Genomic DNA, 21,412 nt, shown 5'->3' with positions numbered 1-21,412 from the left:
TGTCCCCGGGATAACCACCGAAAGTTAGAATGGTACAAAAGTACCTCGAATTCAGAGCCCATGTCTTTACACAGCTCACTGAAGATGCGATGCCTCAGAGCACTATTTCGCACATAGTTCACGCATTCCACTACAATTTTTAATACTTCTGCCAGTGTTGGAGGTAAGGTTTCTGTTGCCAACGCATGCCTGTGCAGAATACAATGCGTAACAATGATGTGAGGTGCATCAGCTTTCACTAGCGCACCAAAACCAGACTTTCTTCCCAGCTTGACTGGAGCTCCGCCCGAACAAACTGCAGAAACCATATCCCATGAAAGATTGTTGTCTTTGAAGAAGTCATCCACAAGTTTCTTCACATCTGCTGCCTTAGTTGTTGTAAGAGGCTTACAAAATAAAAAACCTTCCTTTATCGAGTCGCCTTTCATATAGCGCACGAATACAGCAAGCTGGTTTAGATTGGAAACGTCTGTGGTCTCGTCGAGTTGGAGGCTGAATTTTGCCGGGCTTGAAATCAGATCAGCAACTACTTGAGCCAAGATGTCTTTGCTCATGTCCTCTATTCTGTTGCTGATGGTGTCATTTGAAAGAGGAATTTGGGATTTAACTTCAGCTGCTTTTCCCAGCATGATATTCGCCATCTTCAACACAGCTGGTTTTATGAGTGTTTCACCAATGGTGTGTTGTTTTGCCCTGCTTTGCGATCAGGTAAGCAACTTCGTACGATGCTGTGAGGATCAGTTTGTTTATGGGTACAAAGCCGAGAACAGGCAAAGTAGCCTTTTCATCGAACCTGGCTCTCTTCACCTTGAATTCAGCGAGCGTTGTGTTCTTGTATTTTCCATCTCCATGCAGCTTAAGGAAGTGTTCTCTTAGTTTTGCCGGTGCTAGACTAGAATTGCTCAACTTGGCATTGCAAATAATGCAGTTAAGACGCTGACTCCCATCATGTTCCGTTATACATGTGAATCCATAGTGTACATATTCGTCCGACCACTTTCTTTTTTTGCTCGACATAGTTAGTATGAAGGGATTAAAATATTAAGAAAGAAATCACACGACGTACCAACACGACAGTCACAAGTCAACTACTGGGTGCACCAAATTTCCTGCAGCACAGATAGGCCATGCGATGTTGCGTGATCACCTGCAGCCAATGATGGCCAAGGGGGACGTGTCATCACAAATCATATGAGTCGGCTGTGTCTTATCCTCCGCCGAACCCCTAAGACTGACTCACCGAACCCCTGAGGTTCAATCGAACCCAGGTTAAGAACCACTGGAAATAGGCATACAGCTTTCAGAGAGAATGGGTTGTCATGTCCACACATGACAACCCATTTATTTAAAAAAATCGCAGCATTTTGCGTAATATAATCACACAGGCTTGATATCGCAATTGCGATTGCGATATGATTAATCGTGCAGCACTAGTTACAAACATGAACTGATAACTCCACCAATACTTATCACACGAACATGATACATATGTCTAATGAAAGCCTGAAATGTCTACTTTTAAATGAGGTAATTAAAATCGAAAGCAAATATTGTCTTTTTGTGTAATCTGTATGTAAGTAAAGAGAGGTACAGTTTTTCTGGCTCGACCTCATTAGCGCTAATGTGATCCCACCTACCGCGTCATATGGAAATTACCTGAGCGGGCTATGCAAACAAGATCAACGCCCCCAAACAATGCTATAAGAAGCACCAAGTTTTAACAGATTCCATTAAAGATGAAAAAAATTCCATTAAAGATTTTAACAGCGCCATATTGTATTGGTCATATACAATATTGTTACTTGTATACATATTGTTACTTTATTATTTATTTTAAGCATCTGTCTTGTAGTATAGTGTCTGTTTGCTCGGTCTCTTGTCTGGCACACATGCACTTTATGTGGATTTTAGCATTTTTTTAGTACATTTTTAGTATATCTTGTCTGGCACTGTTTGCACTAGTTAAATATTCTAAATAAACTACAAACACAAAATATAAACATTTATATTGTCTTCACATTCTTTCTTGTAACTCCTCTCTCAGTCACACACTTACCTGTAAGGCTCATTATGCAGCTCATTATGCAGGCCTTTGTCTTCTCAGGTGTGAATCACATTAATATGCATGATAGTTAACGCCTACTCGCATAAGCCCTTTACAAACAAAAAGCGTCTTAGAAAATTTAAATCAATATATTGTTTTCTGTGAGCGAATAAACAAGATGATTTTCACATAATTTTGAGGCAAAAACTCTAGGCTACAAGATCCAGTTCTCAAAAGTCCTGTGAACCGACGTTCTGTATGTGTTTTATGGCCTTATTCAAGTGATTTATAATGTTTCATTTTTCACTAACCATGCATAAACATTGTTTTCTCAAAAACACAATCATGTACATACAAGCTGCTCACATATTATTGTAGTCCAGTTTGTGCTGATTACAGTGATATTAGACTTTAGCCATTTATATCTTCATAAGCAACTGAAAAAAGCACAAATGTCAGGGGATGTCAAAACTTCTCCAGGCCCAAAAATACCCTTAGACCCCAGAGGGTTAATGAAGAAGTAGTTTATTCCATCATAGCAGTGACAAAATACATGAAGTACTTAGGTTCATTTTGGGTTCATCGAAGAACACAGGCCAAATCCTGCTCAAGCATTTTACACTGTTTTTCTCTTTGTAGTTTAAATGTGGTTTTGCTTAAATGTGTATTGAGTGTAAGAACTGAGTGTCTCCCAAATGGCTGGGTCACACATTGTTTAATGTTAATCACGGTCACAGACCCTTTAGTTTAGTTTAGTTTAGTGACGCTCCTTGATGTCCTGCTGCCGCTCCCATACTAACAATTAATCAAAGTTATTCATTTAGGGTTCTAAACTTATTACCTCATGATACGTAAGCATTTTTCATACACACCCTCATACACACCCCTCATACACACCCCTCATACACACCCTCATACACACCCCTCATACACACCCCTCATACACACCCCTCATACACACCCTCATACACACCCCTCATACACACCCCTCATACACACCCCTCATACACACCCCTCATACACACCCTCATACACACCCCTCATACACACCCTCATACACACCCTCATACACACCCCTCATACACACCCTCATACACACCCTCATACACACCCCTCATACACACCCTCATACACACCCTCATACACACCCTCATACACAACCCTCAGATCACACACCCCTCATACACACCCCTCATACACAACCTCCACCTCATACCACCCTCATACACGCCCTCATACACACCCCTCATACACACCCATCATACACACCCACATACACAACCCTCATACACACCCTCATACACACCCTCATACACACCCTCATACACACCCCTCATACACACCCCTCATACACACCCCTCATACACACCCCTCATACACACCCCTCATACACACCCCTCATACACAACCTCCACCTCATACACACCCCTCATACACACCCCTCATACACACCCTCATACACCCCCTCATACACAACCCTCATACACAACCCTCATACACACCCTCATACACACCCTCATACACACCCTCCACCTCATGCACACCCTCATACACACCCTCATATACAGCCTCATGCACACCCTCCACCTCATGCACACCCTCCAACTCATGCACACCCTCCAACTCATGCACACCCTCATATACAGCCTCATAGACACAGTCATACACACCCTCATGCACCTCACACCCTCATGCACAGCTTCATACACCCTCATACTCTCTCATGCACAGCCTCATGCACCGCACAGCCTCATGCACAGCCTCATGCACAGCCTCAGGACTGTGTTCAGGAGCTCATATATACACATCAGGTTTGTTCACTGTGATACAGAAGTGTTTACTCCACTCACAATTCTGTAGTGTTAGGAACAGAAATGATATGAATTGAGATTTCACTACTGAAGTGCAGAGAAATGGGAGTACATTCATTAAGTAAGTATTCACCCCCAGTACAGTGACACCAATAATCTAGCTATCAGAATCAGTGCACAGTCGACCTGCAAGTCATATAATTAGTCCCCAAATCCATTATTAAAAAGATAAATGTGTGACAGACTTTCTCCTGCTGAGAGCATGTCTGAAATCTGATCACAGGCTCAGTGCAGTGTGTGTGTGTGTGTGTGTGTGTGTGTGTGTGTGTGTGTGTGTGTGTGTGTGTGTGTGTGTGTGTGTGTGTGTGTGTGTAGCTCACAGGGTCAGTTCTGGAGGATGCGTGGAAGCAGAGCGGAAAATCTCACATGGACGATCTGGTCCGGAAAATCGAGGAGATCTTACTAGACGCTCAGTGCAGCCGGTGTGTGTTTGTTAGTTTGTGTGTGTGTGTGTGTGTGTGTGTGTGTGTGTGTGTGTGTGTGTACTCTACACTAAATCAAGCAAGAACACTTGGACTAATTATTACCATTATTGTACATGATAGTATTGGTAAGATGTGTGTGTTTGTGCACTCGCATGGATGTGTGTGTGTGTGTGTGTGTGTGTGTGTGTACACAGTGATGTGAGACAGATGTTGTTGAAACTGGTGGAGTTGAGATCCAGTAACTGGGGCAGAGTTTATGCAGCAGCAGCACACAGCGATGCCACACCCGACAACGACCCCAACTACTACATGGTAACAACACAAACAACAAAACACACACCATTCAAACATGCTGAACTTTATTTAAACAAACAGTCTGGACAAAAATATCTCCATTTACACCACATCCAGTTAATCAGCTTATACAGTAGTGTGTGTGTGTGTGTGTGTGTGTGTGTGTGTGTGTGTGTGTGTGTGTGTGTGTGTGTGTGTGTGTGTAAACACAAACAGTAAGGACAGTTCCTCTGTACAGTCTGACCTGGACAGGGGGCGTGACCTAAAGTGATTTTTTTCATTCTCATATAAACCACGTCTATGACTGTGTTCAGCAGGACAGTGTGTGTACAACTACACATTGATGCATGTGTGTGTTCAGTGTGTTTTTGTGGTGATGTAGGTGATGTTTTTTCCTTACTTTCAGAATGAACCCACTTTCTACACTGCAGATGTTATTCCATTTACAGCCGCCGACCCAGGTGTGTGTGTGTGTGTGTGTGTGTGTGTGTGTGTGTGTGTGTGTGTGTGTGTGTGTGTGTGTGTGTGTGTGTGTGTGTGCGCGCGCGCGCCCCTATGTAATGTCTGAGTGTGTGTAGTTTGTTCACACTGTAGCTGTTTGTGTTACAGATTACTCTGAGAAATATCAGGAGATTTTAGATCGAGAGGATTACTTTCCAGACTTCTATGAGGAAAACGGAAATGAAGCGTGAGTCTCTCTCTCTCTCTCTCTCTCTCTCTCTCTCTCTCTCTCTCTCTCTCTCTCTCTCTCTCTCTCACTCAGACTCTCTCTCTCTTTCTGTCCCCCCATCCCTTTTTCATACCCTCTAACCAATCAGAGAATAGACAGCTGCATTTAAATATATCTGGGAAGGTTGCCATGGTTACAGATGTGACATGGCATCGTGAATCTGACTCAGCCTACACACACAAATGTTCTGTAATGTAAACACACACTGTAATCTAAACACAGTCACTGATGACTCCACCAGCAGGGGGTCCTGTGGTTGTAACTCTACCACTGCCATCTGTAGTGGGGTTTCACTCAGTCACAGCTCATTCACTTGTAAGTGTATAGTGATCGCTGTCATCTACCTGCTTCCTGCTGTAAGACACACACTTCACACACTGTATGAAATAATACACACACCCTACATAGTGCACTAACATGATTCACTGTGGGTCTGATAGGGATCTGTTTGTGAGTAATCTCTCAATGTCCTGTACAAACACCCTGTAAGACTTACTGGACCCTTAACACTATGTAGTGCACAATATGACCACTAAGGCAGGATCCATTTGTGGTTCAGCTCCATACTCTCTACAGACGTGCATCTCTTTACATCTAGTGTATACACTAATCACACCACATGTCTGGGCACTTACACATATAACGTGTGTGTGTGTGTGTGTGTGTGTGTGTGTGTGTGTGTGTGTGTGTTCAGGCTCTACAGTGAGGAGGAGGAGGAGATGGAGCCAGAGATAGAAGAGGCGTTTGAGAAGTTCTGTCTGGAGACTGAGAGAAAAAAAAACATGAATCTTTAAAGCACTGAAGTGTCTGCTGTGGCCATCACCATGAACATCCACAGCACATTTTATCCTCCTTTTCTTTCCATCGTTACACATAAAGAGCACAGGCTGGATTTAGAGATTTCATTCTGTCTGAGGTTTCTTCTGGCTGCTGGACGACTGACTACAGTCTGGACTTTAGTGTGTTTAGGTTTGTGGAGGAGAAACCAGAGGTTTGCAGTGAGGTTTGATTTCTTCAGTCAGAGACATCTAACTACTTCCTGTTAGAGGAGGAAGGGAGGACGGAGAGTTTGGGTTTCAGGATTTGATCAGACAGAAGAGATTTTCAGTGTTTATTGTTTTATTTCTTTTTGTTTCTGGTTTGTTTGGAATCTTTTAAGAGTTTTACAGATTTTGATGCATTTCTGTGAGAGAACTTTAAATTCCTGAGTCCTGGATTACAAACTGAGTGACAGGTTGAATCAGGAGGTGTGTGAATCTCAGCACTACACACACACACACACACACACACACACACACACACACACACACACACACACACACACACACACACACACACAGGATTGTTTATTTTATTAGAGTAATGTAAATATTATTGACTATTTTTGACTGCAATAAATCTTTCTAACAGAAAAGATGAATCTGATGAGTGGTGACTTTTATCTTCTCATCATAACTAATTAATGTACAGTTTATTTATTCTTTATCACATCACATTCTGCAGCCTTAGAATCAAAATACTTTTAAATTTATGCTCAAATGCTTTATATCTATGCCATGAATGTCCCATGATGATAAACCAAAAAAAAAGAATCACTCAGCAGGGGGCGCTGTGGTGATGTAAATCAGCACAAACCAGCTGTTTCTACACTTTAATTAGACTCCACATGTGATTAGTTTCAGTTGAATAGACAAGGTTTGAATCTGTTTATAAGGTCTAACAGCAGAACAACAGATCAGAACAAAACCCAAAAGGTCAAGATTGTGTGGAGCTACAGATCTGCTACAAGAAACTTCTGCTACATTGATGCTTCCCAGGAGCACAGTGACCTCCAGAATCCTCAGTAGAAGAAGTTTGGAACAAACAGGACTCTTCCTAGAGCCGACTGTCCGGCCAAACCGAGCAAGAAGAGCCTTAAAAAGAAAGTAGATTTGATGAAGAACCTGATGGTCACTCTGGCTGAGCTCCAGAGATCATGTATGGAGATGAAGAAGAAGCCTTTATTTTTCTCTCCTATACAGGTGCATCTCAAGAAATTTGAATATCAAGGAAACATTAATTTATTTCATTCATTACATTGAAACTTACATATAATTTTAGATTGATTACACATGAACTGAGATAGGCACAGGCTCCCCGTGACCTAAGTTCGGATAAGCGGTAGAAGATGAATGAATGAAATATTTCAAGCCTTTTCTCTTTTAATTCTCAATCCTCTGTCCACTCCTTCTGAAGCGACCCCATGTTCTTGAATCAGCTTGACAATCTTCTCAAGGCTTTTCCTAACACACTTTGCCCTTCCGGTCAACTTAAATATGCTTTGATGCAGCACTCTGTGAACAGCCCTTTCAGCACTGATCCTCTGTGGCTTACCATCCTTATGGAAGGTGTCAGTGAGTCTTCTGGGAAACCGTCGAGTCTGCAGTCTTCCTCATGAGTGTGGTAGTGTGTACTGAACCTGACTGGGAGAGTCGAAATGAAATATTCTGAATGAAATATATGTTTTGATATGTCTTTCCAATGTTTTTAAGATTTAGGCCACAATCATCAAAATTAAAATAATAAAAAACATTTGGAACATTTTAGTTTACATGTAATGAGTCTAGACACTGAGATATTTTCCTCCTTTTCTGTCCAGTGATTAATCTGATGAATGGGTTACAGCCAATGGTCTGATTTTCACTGATGATCTGCTGCTCATAGTGTTTAAACCTGTCAGTTCTCTAAATAAGCAGCACATGATAACCAGAAAAAGTTTGTGCTGCTTTGATTATAAGCAGATTTTCCACAAGAGGACAGAAGTCTGTGAGCTCACACTGATCTGAAGTGATTGACAGCTGCAGTGATTACAGAGGGAGTGAAATTTGTGATTTTCTGTATTTATCCCAATCACCCTGTGGAAAAGCTGCTGAGGAACAACAGGTGTGTGTGTGTCTGTGTGTGTGTGAGAGAGAGAGATTACATTTAGATTAAATAAAGTCAACAGAAATGTAAAATGATCTAAGACACTTTTATTTATTCTGCCTTTAAAAGCACATACAGAGTAAATGATACATGCAGCTGTAAGTGTGTGTATAAGAGTTTATATGTTTGTGTATAAGTTTGTGTAGCTGTAAATGTGTTAGTGTGGAAGCTATAAAAACAGTGACGCTGCCCTTAAATATAAAACATGCAGCACAAACATTTTTACACCACAGAAATGTTTCTGCGACACAAAATACAGAAAAGCTTTTTTTACTCAAGCAAATCCAGTGAGAAGAGATGAAGTGAATTGTGTTCATCATGAAACAAAGATCAGAGTAAATCTGCTGAGAGAAACTTCAGAACGTCTGCAGAGTTTCATCCTGACGGTGTTAGTCTGAAGACACGGCTCAGGAACATCAGTCTGTTCATTTAGTTACTTCTTATGTCTAGAGCTTCATTCTGTCCACAAGAAAAGCACCAAAATCTCTTCTCTATTATCATCTGCACTTTCCTCACAGCTTCAATACATCTTCAGTTCCTGTGGTCAAACTCTACAATAACATCTACATTATGGGTTAGTTTATTCAAATAAATGTAAAAAAAAAAAAGATTGCAGTAAAATGACAAAAACCTTCAAAAACACTGACACACAATCTACAATCTGAATAAAAACTGTAAAATCACCACATTCATTTTATAGCATGAAGCTTTGTTAATCAACATGTTCATTTATTCATTTTCTACCGCTTATCCGAACTTCTCGGGTCACGGGGAGCCTGTGCCTATCTCAGGCGTCATCGGGCATCAAGGCAGGATACACCCTGGACGGAGTGCCAACCCATCGCAGGGCACACACACACACACTCTCATTCACTCACGCATTCACACACTACGGACAATTTTCCAGAGATGCCAATCAACCTACCATGCATGTCTTTGGACCGGGGGGAGGAAACCGGAGTACCCGGAGGAAACCCCCGAGGCACGGGGAGAACATGCAAACTCCACACACACAAGGTGGAGATGGGAATCGATCCCCCAACCCTGGAGGTGTGAGGTGAACGTGCTAAGCACTAAGCCAACGTGCCCCAACATGTTCATATTAATCATATTATTGGTGTAACAGCTTTTACATTTTCTTCTTCAAATGTAAAATGTTAAAGACGTTAAACACAAGAAAACATCGTTACAATCAAAACAACATTAACGACGTTTACAGCAGACACATGAACATGACTTTTTTTTTTTTTTTTTACAAAATCTACAGGACTCAAGATACTTTGCTTTGAACTGTAACATATCCACAATTTTTGAGTCCGGATTATGTATTCTGTTACTCCTAAAGTGTGTGTGTGTGTGTGTGTGTGTGTGTGTGTGTGTGTGTGTGTGTGTTGGTCTTTTAACTCATTCTCTTCTCTCCACAACACTTGATCTCCATGCTGCTCTCACCCTGCTCCACTCTCTCTCTCTCACACACACACACACATACACACACACACACACACACACACACACACACACACACACACACACACACACACACACACACACACACACACACACACACACGACAAATCATTTCTGGTTGGTTCAGAGCTGGTGTTGGTTCAAAGTTGGTTCCATTGGCGAGCCTTCTAAGAACCAGTTTGCCTTTCCATCAGTTAGAGAGCCGTCACAGAGCCGAGTCTGACGTCACTGTATACGGGTCACGTTTCCCAGAAAAAACACAGAAAAAAGCCTTAGCATGTAGCTACCTACTATCATGTGTGCTGATAATTGATCATATTGCGGTAAAGTAAAAGTGTATTAAACATTAGTATACTTAAGGTACATTATCAAATGCGCTAACAGTAGCTTCGTGTATGTTTTACACACACACACACACACACACACACACACACACACACACACACACACACACACACCTTTATTGTTTATAAAACATGTTTATTCCTTTCATACAGATGTTTAAATAAAACCACAGATGAATCTGATGAACAGAATAAAGTGTAAAGGCAAAGATCTCTAAAGCTGACAGACTGTTAGAAACCATCATCATCGTGTGTGTGTGTGTGTGTGTGTGTGTGTGAACAAATAAGAAACGTACCTCTTCGTCAAATATTTGATATACACTATACACTGGGGTCAGCTGTTCCCTCTTTACACCACAGAGCTTTAAGACCTCTTTTGAATATTCAGTGTCGCTGTACTGCTGCTCCAACTCATCTATTGCTTTATTTGCTTCTGTGATCTTCTCCTCTTTCCCTGCTTTAGCCTGCTGTACAAGCTGTTCCACATGATGCAGTTTCCTGTGCAACTGTCACACACACACACACACACACACACACACACACACACACACACACACACACACACACACACACACACACAATCTTTAGTGCCTTTTTAGATCGTTATCTATTTACTCAACACTTTTCTGGACACTGCTCAGTGTGTCAGTTAGTAAAAGGTAAATCCAGATGAAACTGAGTGAAACAGGGATCTGAGTGTGAGAAATGTGCAGGTGTCTCCACACAGAGTTTGGTCTTGGACATGGTGTCCCAGTGCACTGCTACCTGTCCAGGTAGATTTCATCACATTTTCTTTACTCATCTCTACAATAAATTATTCATCATCATCAGTTTTCAGTCATCAGTCGAACTGGAACACCAACAGAACACGTTCTGAGCCAGAGGAGAACCCACAGTGTCCCAGTCATTTGGGTTTGTTGAGGAAAAAGATTTGTGCTCTGATTCTGTCAACTCCCGAGGCAAGGGGAGAACACCCTGGAGGTGTGAGGCAAACGTGCTAACCACAAAGCCACCATGTTGCATCATTGACACGTAAAAAGAAACATGAAGAGAGATGGACATAAAGTAAAGTGATGATATTTATTTGAAACAAAAATCAAAAGAAAAGAAAATAAACTATATGTTTTAACAAATTAACTTGTCTTGGTGGTAGAAAGGGATCTTGTGCTATGGTCAGTGATGATATCCATCATCCATCTGTTTTCCCCTTTTGGCCTCGCCTTCCCACACCTTATAAATTTGCCCACATGAAATTAGCCATGTGGTATCCAAAAAAACATTTCAAACTAAGAAATACAAATATTAATAAAAAATAATCTTTGTCTCTTACAGTGTGCGAGTGTGTGTGTGTGTGTGTGTGTGTGTGTGTGTGTGTGTGTGTGTGTGTGTGTAAACAAACAGGAAACATACCTCACTTCTCTTGGTCACAAAAGGTTCTTCTTTGCTGTACTGTAATCTGTTCCAGCTAATCTGTGACCTCTGTTCCATGCAGAGCAACAAGACATCATTAAAATGTTCAGATTTCCTGTACAGGGACATCAGCCAATTCAGCTTCCTCTCCAAATTTTCAGTGTCCTCCTTTTTCAACTCTTCATGCTTCTTTAAAGGTTGTACCAGAGGTAGCAGATGCCTTTTTATCTGTTACACACACACACACACACACACACACACACACACACACACACACACACACACACACACACACACACACACTCTCTGTTAGTGATTTAGTCATTATATCTTTATCCATCATTTCTCTGAACAGTTTCAGTGTGAGGTCTTTTTCTATGGAGTAATGTGTGTTTATGGAGGTTCCTGCAGACGTCCACTAGATTTCAGCATTTCTGCACATTTCTGTTTACAGTAAAGTTTGTTTAGTGTTTTATTTTTCTTCATCTTGTGTAACAGAAACTGAAAACTAGGCCTAATGAAGATGGTTTTCATGTACAGACGACACAACAGCGTCCTGCTCCAACAAGAACCTCCTCAGCAGAGCCTGATTCCCCTAGTAGCCTGGAGGAGCAGTGTGTGTTCAGTGTGTGTTCAGTGTGTGTTCAGACTGTGTTCAGACTGTGTTCAGACTGTGTTCACTCCAGATGACACTGAGTTACAGTCCACTCTGGATCTCACTGTAAAAACTCTACAAGCTCCATCTGATGTCAGTGACGTCCTTCAGCTACGTGACAAAATTCCTGGGGAGAAGTTTGGGTTTCTTCCTCCAGCCAGGCTGCATGTTACTGATGACGATGTGGAAACACAGTTTAACTCACCGAACTCAGCTAAAGTAGATCTCAGTTCCTTCGTATCTCATCAGACTGAATCATATGATTGGTGAATATCTGATCACAGACAGGTCAGTATGGTGAATTAGCATCAAGATTGTGTCATGGTTTATTATGACTGAGACTCTGATAGGGTAGTTTAAAGTCTTCAACTGTGTTTCATGAACAAACCTTATTGTATATGTGTTCAGAGACAGTTACGTCCATGTTGGTGATTGTATCTTGACTGGTGTGTACGCACATGTGCAGTGTTCTTAGTAAAGTTATACTGGGTTTACTGTGTAATGTTTCAGTTGTTTCTCTGCTTTTTCACTATTATTATTATTATTATTATTATTATTATTATTATTATTATTGATCACCATATTGTGCAGATTTCCATCTTTTCTCTTTATTTATTGTGTGTGTGTGTGTGTAACTGTTTTGCTTTCAGTGGGTCATGTGTGTGTGTGTGTGTGTGGTTTCCCTTCTCCTCCCTTCCTCTCTCTTGTTTCTCTTTATTACATTATGTCTTTATCTCTTATTGTCTCCTTCTACAGGAGGTGTGTTTATAAGTACAGATAGATTTCCCAGAGGATCAGTGGAGTAACTGATGAAGTCTCTTGGTAATTTCCTAACTCAGTCTGAGAGGATGTGAGATCACTTCTGCAGGTCCTTCATCTTGATCAGCAGCTGCCTCAGTTCTCCTTCACAAGTCCAGTTTAAACCACGTCTTGGGTATTTTTTATGAAATGTCAGAGTGAATTGTCTCCATTACTTTTGGTTGTGTAAATAAACTCCTTAGAGCAGGGCTTCCTACCAGAGACGCTCACACAAGCTCCCAGAATTCTGCTTCATTTCTAGTTGTGTGTTAAACATGTTTCTTCTCTTCACACAGCAGTGAAATGAATCAAATACGACTTAAACAGTTTACTGATGTTTATATACAACTACAGATGAACAGAATAAAGTGTAAAGAGAAAAACTCTAACAATCTGATAGACTGTGTGTGTGTGTGTGTGTGTGTGTGTGTGAGAGAGAGAAGAGAGAGACGAGAAGAGGAGAGAGAGAGAGAGAGAGAGAGAGAACAAATAAGAAACATACCAGCTGTAATCCTCTTTTCCCTGCAGAACACTGTGACCCTGGAGTTCATATACAGTCTTGTTGTACTGATGCTGCAGCTGTTCGACTGACGTCTCCGCTTCTCTGATCTTCTCCTCTGTTCCTCCTCCCTAAACAAGCTGGTCCACTTGTTGCAGTCGCCTCTCCAACTGTTACACACACACACACACACACACACACACAGCAGCATCTTTAGTGACTTAGACATTATCTATTTGTTCAACATTTCCTCAACAATTTCTGTGAATGTTTTTTATTGTAAATAAAATAAAAAGTTTTTACAGTTTTGACAATCACTCTCTCATTTCTCCTGTCTGTCTGTCTGTCTGTCTGTCTGTCTGTCCGTCTGTCCTACTGATTCCCTCCTTACTCCCCACAGGACAGAGGCCCCTGTTACAGTTTTGTATGTGTTTAAAAGTTTCTCTCTTTTTTATGAAAACATGTTTGTTCCCTTCACACAGCAGTGAAATGAATCAAATACGACTTCAACAGTTCAGATGTTTAAATAAAACTACAGATGAATTTGATGAACAGAATAAAGAGTCGTCTGTAGTTTAAATCTGACGAGTCGTCTGTAGTTTGTTGTTTAGAAGCTTGTCAGCACCTTGAAGAAAAAAGGGACTGATTCAGAAAAGAACAAATGATGTGTATATAATTCAGATCTAAACAGGAGGTAAGAGGAGAGAAGATGTGGAGAAACCTTCTGCTTCCCTTCTCCTCTTACACACCACTAATCCCCCTGAGACCTGGGACGTGTGTGATGGCATTATTCTGAAGAGTCTCTGGGATTTTACTCTAAAAAAGAGGTGGCAGATCACACACACTCGCCCACACGCACGCACGATCTATGGAGTAGTGCGTGTTTATGGAGGTTCCTGCAGACAACCACTAGATTTCAGCAAGAACCAACTCAGCAGAGCCTGATTCACCTAGTAGCCTGGAGGAGAAGTGTGTGTTCAGCCTGTGTTCAGCCTGTGTTCAGACTGAGTCTCTAGGATTTTACTCTGAATCCTCAGTACTGTCAATGATGTTTTACAGTCTCTCTCTGTGTGTGTGTGTGTGTGTGTGTGTGTGTGTATGTGTGTGTCTTGAAACATCAGTGTGTGTTTTCCCTTCTATACAACATGCAGTAGAAATAACTTGAGGTAAGATAGATCCTGTCTCAGGGGACATGTGGGTAAAGATTACATCATATCCTGTAGGAAAAGTTTTATGTTTGTTCTTCTTCAGTAAAAAGTCTCTCAGGAAGATCTTGTTCTTTTCTGGAATCTCACAGAACCAAACACAAAACCCAGTTTAAAACACAACAAGGAAATAAACATCATGTTTAAAGGGGGAAGCAGATCACACACACACACACACACACACACACACACACACACACACACACACACACACACACACACACACACACACACACACACACACACACAGTCTTACCTGTTTTCTCATATGGCGTTTATACAGTAGGAATATACCTGCTCCAACACAGCAGCAGAGCAGAATCAGTATCAGTACAATCCCCCATGCAGGAAAACCAGGCTTTTCTATAACACACACACACACACACACACACACACACACACACACACACACACACACACACACACACACACACACACACACACACACACACAACACACACACACACACACACACAAACACACACACACACACACACACACACACACACAGGTGCTGAATGAAGTGTGTTTTCTTCACTACAGAGCGACTCTTGTCCCTGTGCACAAACTGAAGCTCCATAAATCTTCAGAATGGACATTTATTTAACCCTCCACAGAAGAGCTGTGTATTTATTCCACTGTCTTTAATGTGAAGGCTTTTGTATGAACCAGTCCAGAGTTCTGCTGCTATTGTTGTTGTGTTGTAAAGTTCAGGTGTCTGTTGTTCTGATGTCACAGGGAGGACACTGTTAATGTGATTGCTGCACAGTTACAGGTGGAGTTTAATGTGGAAAGAATCACAATAAAACACTCAATGTTCAGAGTCGTAGTAATGAGTCAGTGTAGACAGACTGGAGCTGCTGGACCAAGTGTCAGACTCAAAGTCCCAGAATGCAATGTGGCTAAAGGACAGTTACAGCAGAGACTCGACTAGTTACAGAGCTACAAGATGGGCAGCAGTTAGTCAGAATCATGGAGTTTTGGGTCATCACATCAGTTTGTACAGGAAAGATACTGATACTAAAAGATCTCAAATAAAATCTAATAAGTCCTGGATGCTTTTCAAGATCACGTGTTAATAAATACTGATGACGTGGTATTTCATTCTGAGACGATTTCTATTCACTGGATTCGTGCCACATTTAATAGAATTCTTATTAGAAATCTAAATAATTTCTGCTGTCAGTTATGGAGTGACGTGTGTCCTATAATTCAGTGTTAAACTCTTTATGTTACAGACCACACTGAGACGTACCTTCCACAGACACGGCGTATATCTCAATGTCTTCTTTATTCTTGGTGTCCCGGATGGTGTAACTTCCACTATCCCTCGGCATCATGTGACCCAGTGTGAAGCTCAGGGTAAGTGAGTGATGTTCTGTGTCTGTAATCATCTTTACACTGTAGTGAGCCGTTAGTCACACTGCAGATCACTTTATCAGCTGCATCACTGTTATAAATCACCTCCACTGGCTCTGGTACAGACACCTTCAGCTTCAGATCTTCATCATACTTCATCTGAACTGGTGTGAACACAGCTGAGGAGAAAAAAACATCAGGAGATTTAGACACAAACATAAAGGCTTACAGTCAGACTGCAGTGTTGATGTGGGGAAGTTCCTGGTGTTCAGAGTCGGGTTTCCTCAGCACCTTAAGTCTGTTTCAGATTCTGAACATCACCTGCATGAACTTCACCACCTGTGACGCTGACAGATTTCTGAGTTTTTCAGTAGTTTCTAATCGACATAATTTAACCACAGACCCTCACCTTTAATGTCTCTGATAAAACATTTAGTAAAAAAAAGGTGTGAAATCATTTAGTGGACTTTAAAGGGACAATGATATTTATTTATTAATAATGATATTTATTTAATAATGATATTTATTTATTAATAATGCTATTTATTTCAGTTTGTCCTTCAATGACACTCCACAGTGTGTGTGATTTTATTTACAGACAAAACACACAGTTCACTTCAGGGTTCATAAAGGCATCACTTAATGAACATGAAGGACTTTTCAGCACTTTTTCTAGCAGCTATTTTTTTATTTTCAAGACCAACAGACAACATATTGAACACCTGAAATGTTTCTCATCTGATCAGAGCCACTTCCAAATGTGGTATTTAATCAGATATATATCTGATATCTGGACATCTGACCTACGTCTAAACACATGTCTGATTTCTCTTGGAATTCCAAGCCATCACAAGGCGAGAGTGAAACTTGCTCACAAAGACAGGTAGAGTTTAATGTTGTATAAAGAAGCAGAAATTTTATATATCTTTTCCTATTGGAAAGAAAACACATTCAGCAGCTGCTTTTTAATCTCTACCTGGTGAATTTTATTAAAAAATAAGCTTCATTACTGAAAGCTACATAATGTTTCAATGAGGCGATAACTTTACTGTTTTTTCTTTTTTGGATTAAACCAAAGTGTAACCTTCTCTTGCTCACATACGGTCTCTCTCTCTCTCTCTCTCTCTCTCTCTCTCTCTCCCTCTCTCTCTCTCTCTCTCTCTCTCACACGCTTGCACTTAAATAAATTTATTTTTAAAAACATTGAAATAAATGTAATCTCCTGCTTCTTTTTGTCACTGCAGAACTCCACATCTAATAAGCCATAGATAAATATCAAACAAAAATAACCTTTATTTTGGGGTCTACATTAGAGGTCTTCACGAGTCCACTTAGAGAACCAAGTGAGTTCGTGTCTAAAAGTTTCACGTGTACCTCGGACACGGGTTGGGTATAATAATAGCGGCATTGGGTCTCGGGTAATTTAAAATGAATGTGTTTTTACCGAACGGACCCGAGAAGACCCGAACTACTGTATCTCGCATGTGTGCATCGACTCGAGTCCTTTTCCAACCTCTCCTCTTTTTGCCAAGACCGCTTGCGACATGTGGCTGGCGACGTGTTGCTGGTGGTAAGCTAATTTTCGTTTAAACAGACCTGTCAATCAATTGTGAATCCATGCTGTAGCGGTTACTTTAGTGTAGAGTTATGCAACATTCAGGTCCAGTCGGGTTAAAAAAAATTGCTAACGGGTCGGGTTGGACTCGGGTCTATTTTTTTCGGGTTTGACTCGGGTCGGGTCTTTCTTAAAAAAGAAAAAATAATTATGCACGTCGGGTTCGGGTAAAAAGTGAACCGGGTCACTTCGGGTCGGGTACATTTCTTTAGACCCGAGAAGGCCTCTAGTCTACATCCATCCAGTCATATTCAATACCTCCATGACAACTTAATGCAAGCAAGTATCATGGGCACTGGATGTGAAATATAATATACTGTATATACATATAAAAAATTAAATAAAAATAATAGCACATTTATTCAGAAGCAGAGGGTCTGCCGTGTGCATAGTAAAGTTATCACCATCAGTCATTTTGTATGGTTATTAATGTAAACACAGATATCAGATACCAGTCGTGTCTATTGTCGTGAATGTAAACAGATGAGACAAAAAAAATAAATAAAAAGATATGATCTGTGCATGAAGACTTTCAGTGTAAACACAGCCTCAGTCTCAGTCTTACGTTCCACATAAAACTAGATAAAGTGACTGTAAGGTGACACTTTTCATATCAGTCAAACAGCCATTTCTGAATTACAGCAGTTTGTGTAAGGAATTAACTCATTATCAATTAACTTATTTTTTTTAGTTCATTATAAGCACAAATTTTCAATTTGACCAGACTTTAAATCTCTAAATGTTTACTTTAAGCACCTTATATGAACCCTGTCACTCTGACATTTTGTAGTTCCATCAAACTCTCAGACGCAGCGCTGGACTTAATCCTGACGAATCACTCGAGCTGAAGTCAGGACAGAAAAAGTGGAACTGAGACACGTCTCTGTTTTAGATAAACTCCTCCCACACGTGTGACTCTCACATAACTTCTGAATAGAGCTGAAGTCTGTTGTTACGTCTGAGGTCTGAATCGATGTGAGTCATTTCAGTATTAAACCCTCACTGTTTGATGAACTTCACTCTCATTATGATCCTAATAATTCACAATGAAGGTTTTATCAGTAGAAGAAGAGATAAAGACACTTACTCTCTATGACAAGGCGCACAAGAGCGTAGTCTGAGTCTCTACATTCACATGCGTACACGTTCCTCTGACTGTAATCAGCTTTAGTGATGGTGAGAGAGAAATCTCCCTTCAGGTATTTATCATGAGAGATACTAAATCCCTTGTCTGCCCAGCATGATGTCGGATTACACTCAGCCAGGACAACATCACGACTATAATATAAGTTCCATATCAATGAACCAGAACATGTAGATGTACATGAGAGCGTCACTGGCTGATGAAGCTTCCCCCGTGTAGAACAGATCTCAAGAGCTGAGACAGGAGCTGAAAGAGAGAATAAAGTGAGAGTGTGTAGTCTATATTGTGTAGTTACAGTGTGTAATGTGCAGTGTACAGTGTGTAGTGGTTTTTGTGTAGTTATAGTGTGTAATGTGTAGTGTGTAGTGTATATTGTGTAGTTATAGTGTGTAATGTGCAGTGTACATTGTGTAGTGTATATTGTGTAGTTATAGTGTGTAATGTGCAGTGTACATTGTGTAGTGTATATTGTGTAGTTATAGTGTGTAATGTGCAGTGTGTAGTGTTGTTTTGTGTTTTTTTGTGTAATTAGAGTGCACTGACACCGACCAGTAGTGAATGTGAGTGTATAGTGTATAATGTATATTGTGTAGTGTTTATTGTATAGTGTGTAGTGTTTATTGTATAGTGTTTAATGTATAGTGTGTAGTGTTTATTGTATAGTAACGACACTTACCAAGAGTGAATGTTCGGATGAGGAAGAAGAGGAGACAGTGATGAAGGCTGCAGAGCTGCATGGCTGAGGAGACACAACACCACCATCAGCACTGTACAGGTGGAGAATAAAGCAGGAGACACTTTACTTTCATTTAATATTTATTTGTTAAACATTTATTTAAACATTTATTTTTAAAAAGATTTTTAGGTTTGCAGATGATAATAATAATAATAATAATACACTCAACTAAAATATATATAAAAGAAATTGGTTGTGTAATTGCTGCTGATTGGATAATGGGTGCATCCTTCCATCAACCAGTAAGCAGTGACTGCATACAAACATATAGTGTGAAAGATGGAAGATTTCAAGAAGCACGAGAGCGGCACAAAAAAGAAACGTGTACAAATTGATAGAACAACACAACCAGCAGCTTAACAAAAATCCCCAAACTCACAGGATATTTCAAGCCTGCAGACACAAACACCTTTGTAACAACTCGTGTTAGTCAGCTTTTAGAAGATGCTAGATCAGGGGTCGGCAACCTTAAACACTCAGAGGCATTTGGACCCGTTTCCCACAGAAAAAAAAAACACAGGTAGCCACAAAACCCTTTTGACATCTAAAATGAAGAACACTGCATATATCGTTTTTTACCTTTATGGAAAGTATAGAAAAAACTGTAGTGTGTTGTATTTATGAAATCAATGAACTGCTACCGAGTAAACAAAATGTTATTTCTGCAAGCAAACAAAAATATTTTGAACAGTTTGAACTAACCTTAACAGAAAAGACGCTGAGTTGAAGGTTACTTTCAAATAAAATGTTCAATGTTTAATTGAGTCATCTTCGGCTCTCAAGTTTTGAAGACAGGCAAGTGTGACATCTCCAACCCCCCTGCAACCCCAATTTTTTTTCATTGGTTGTTGCGTTAAATCTTACCCAGATAGAGCTATTTTCTGATTGGCTGATAAGTGTCAGGCTCGACTAAGAACTGAGACGCGCTTGATTCCTGCCCGGTTCCATAGAGATAGCGGTGCGGACTGATACATTTTGGGCGCTGCGGCATGTTAAATATATGATAAATAGTCAAAAAGTTTTTCTGCGTGAGAAATACGATGTGTGGCCCAAATGAGTGACTGTCACTCTCAATGCGTGACACTTGATAGTCCTGCATGACATCAAAATTTTAACTTGCAAGCAGCAGCAAACTAAAAATGCGTCCGCTTCTGTTTGTCGGATTTCCCAAGTGGCAGTTATAATCTTACTTTTTTTTTTTTAACTAACTAAAATAAAATAAATTTAAATTAAATATTTATTTTCCAAATCTTCAGGGAGCCGCAGCAGAGAGATGAAAGAGCCACTTGTGGCTCCGGAGCCTCATATTTACTAAACAAAACTTGTCAGTGAACTATGCTCACATATTACAAGTGAGATTTTTGAATGACGGGTGCATTACTTGATTTTAAAATAATTGAAGGAAACACACACTATCTACTATCTATGATTATTTATTGAACATCAATCTTGAACAACTGAAATTAAACCACACATTGCCTACAACGAACAGTCACTTTGTTCTTATAAAAAAAATAAAAATAAATAACTTGCACTTTCGGAAACAAAATAAATTATTTTCAATGTTTTTCATATTAAAAGTAGAAAGTAAGCAGTCTCTTCTAAATAAAATAACTCTTGTATATCCTGTAAATAATATTTTAAACAGTGCATTTCTCGTTGTCTGTCGTAATGGCTGAAAGTTTTTCTTCCGCGAGGTCCCATTTGGAAAGCATATCTTTCAGACCTTGCGCAATCATATCTGCTGTGTTCGGCTGGAAAATATGCCGTCTTAAGGCATCTTTGGCTCAGCTTCCAATCGTCGTCAATGTAGTGCAAAGTAAGGCTCAAGAATGGGTCCACCGTCCTGTGC

The 21,412-nt window shown here is 40.4% G+C and overlaps 1 protein-coding gene and 1 long non-coding RNA gene across 17 annotated transcripts in view; one reads left to right on the top strand and one right to left on the bottom strand.

Annotated features, from left to right (window-relative positions):
• LOC113637378 (interaptin-like) overlaps positions 1 to 21,412 on the top strand; it is a 482,239-nt gene that overhangs the window by 320,217 nt on the left and 140,610 nt on the right. The window lies entirely within an intron of this gene.
• Positions 13,637 to 16,060, bottom strand: LOC125145492. The gene is made up of 3 exons (XR_007143878.1): positions 15,962 to 16,060; positions 14,963 to 15,069; positions 13,637 to 13,671 (listed from the first exon to the last, which is right to left on the bottom strand). It is a non-coding gene; the product is annotated as an uncharacterized LOC125145492 (long non-coding RNA).

This window comes from Tachysurus fulvidraco, chromosome 9 (assembly GCF_022655615.1).
Source record: "Tachysurus fulvidraco isolate hzauxx_2018 chromosome 9, HZAU_PFXX_2.0, whole genome shotgun sequence".
Taxonomy (NCBI): Eukaryota; Metazoa; Chordata; class Actinopteri; order Siluriformes; family Bagridae; genus Tachysurus; species Tachysurus fulvidraco.
Note: the sequence above shows the minus strand (reverse complement) of the source record. Positions and strands in the feature narration are given on the sequence as shown.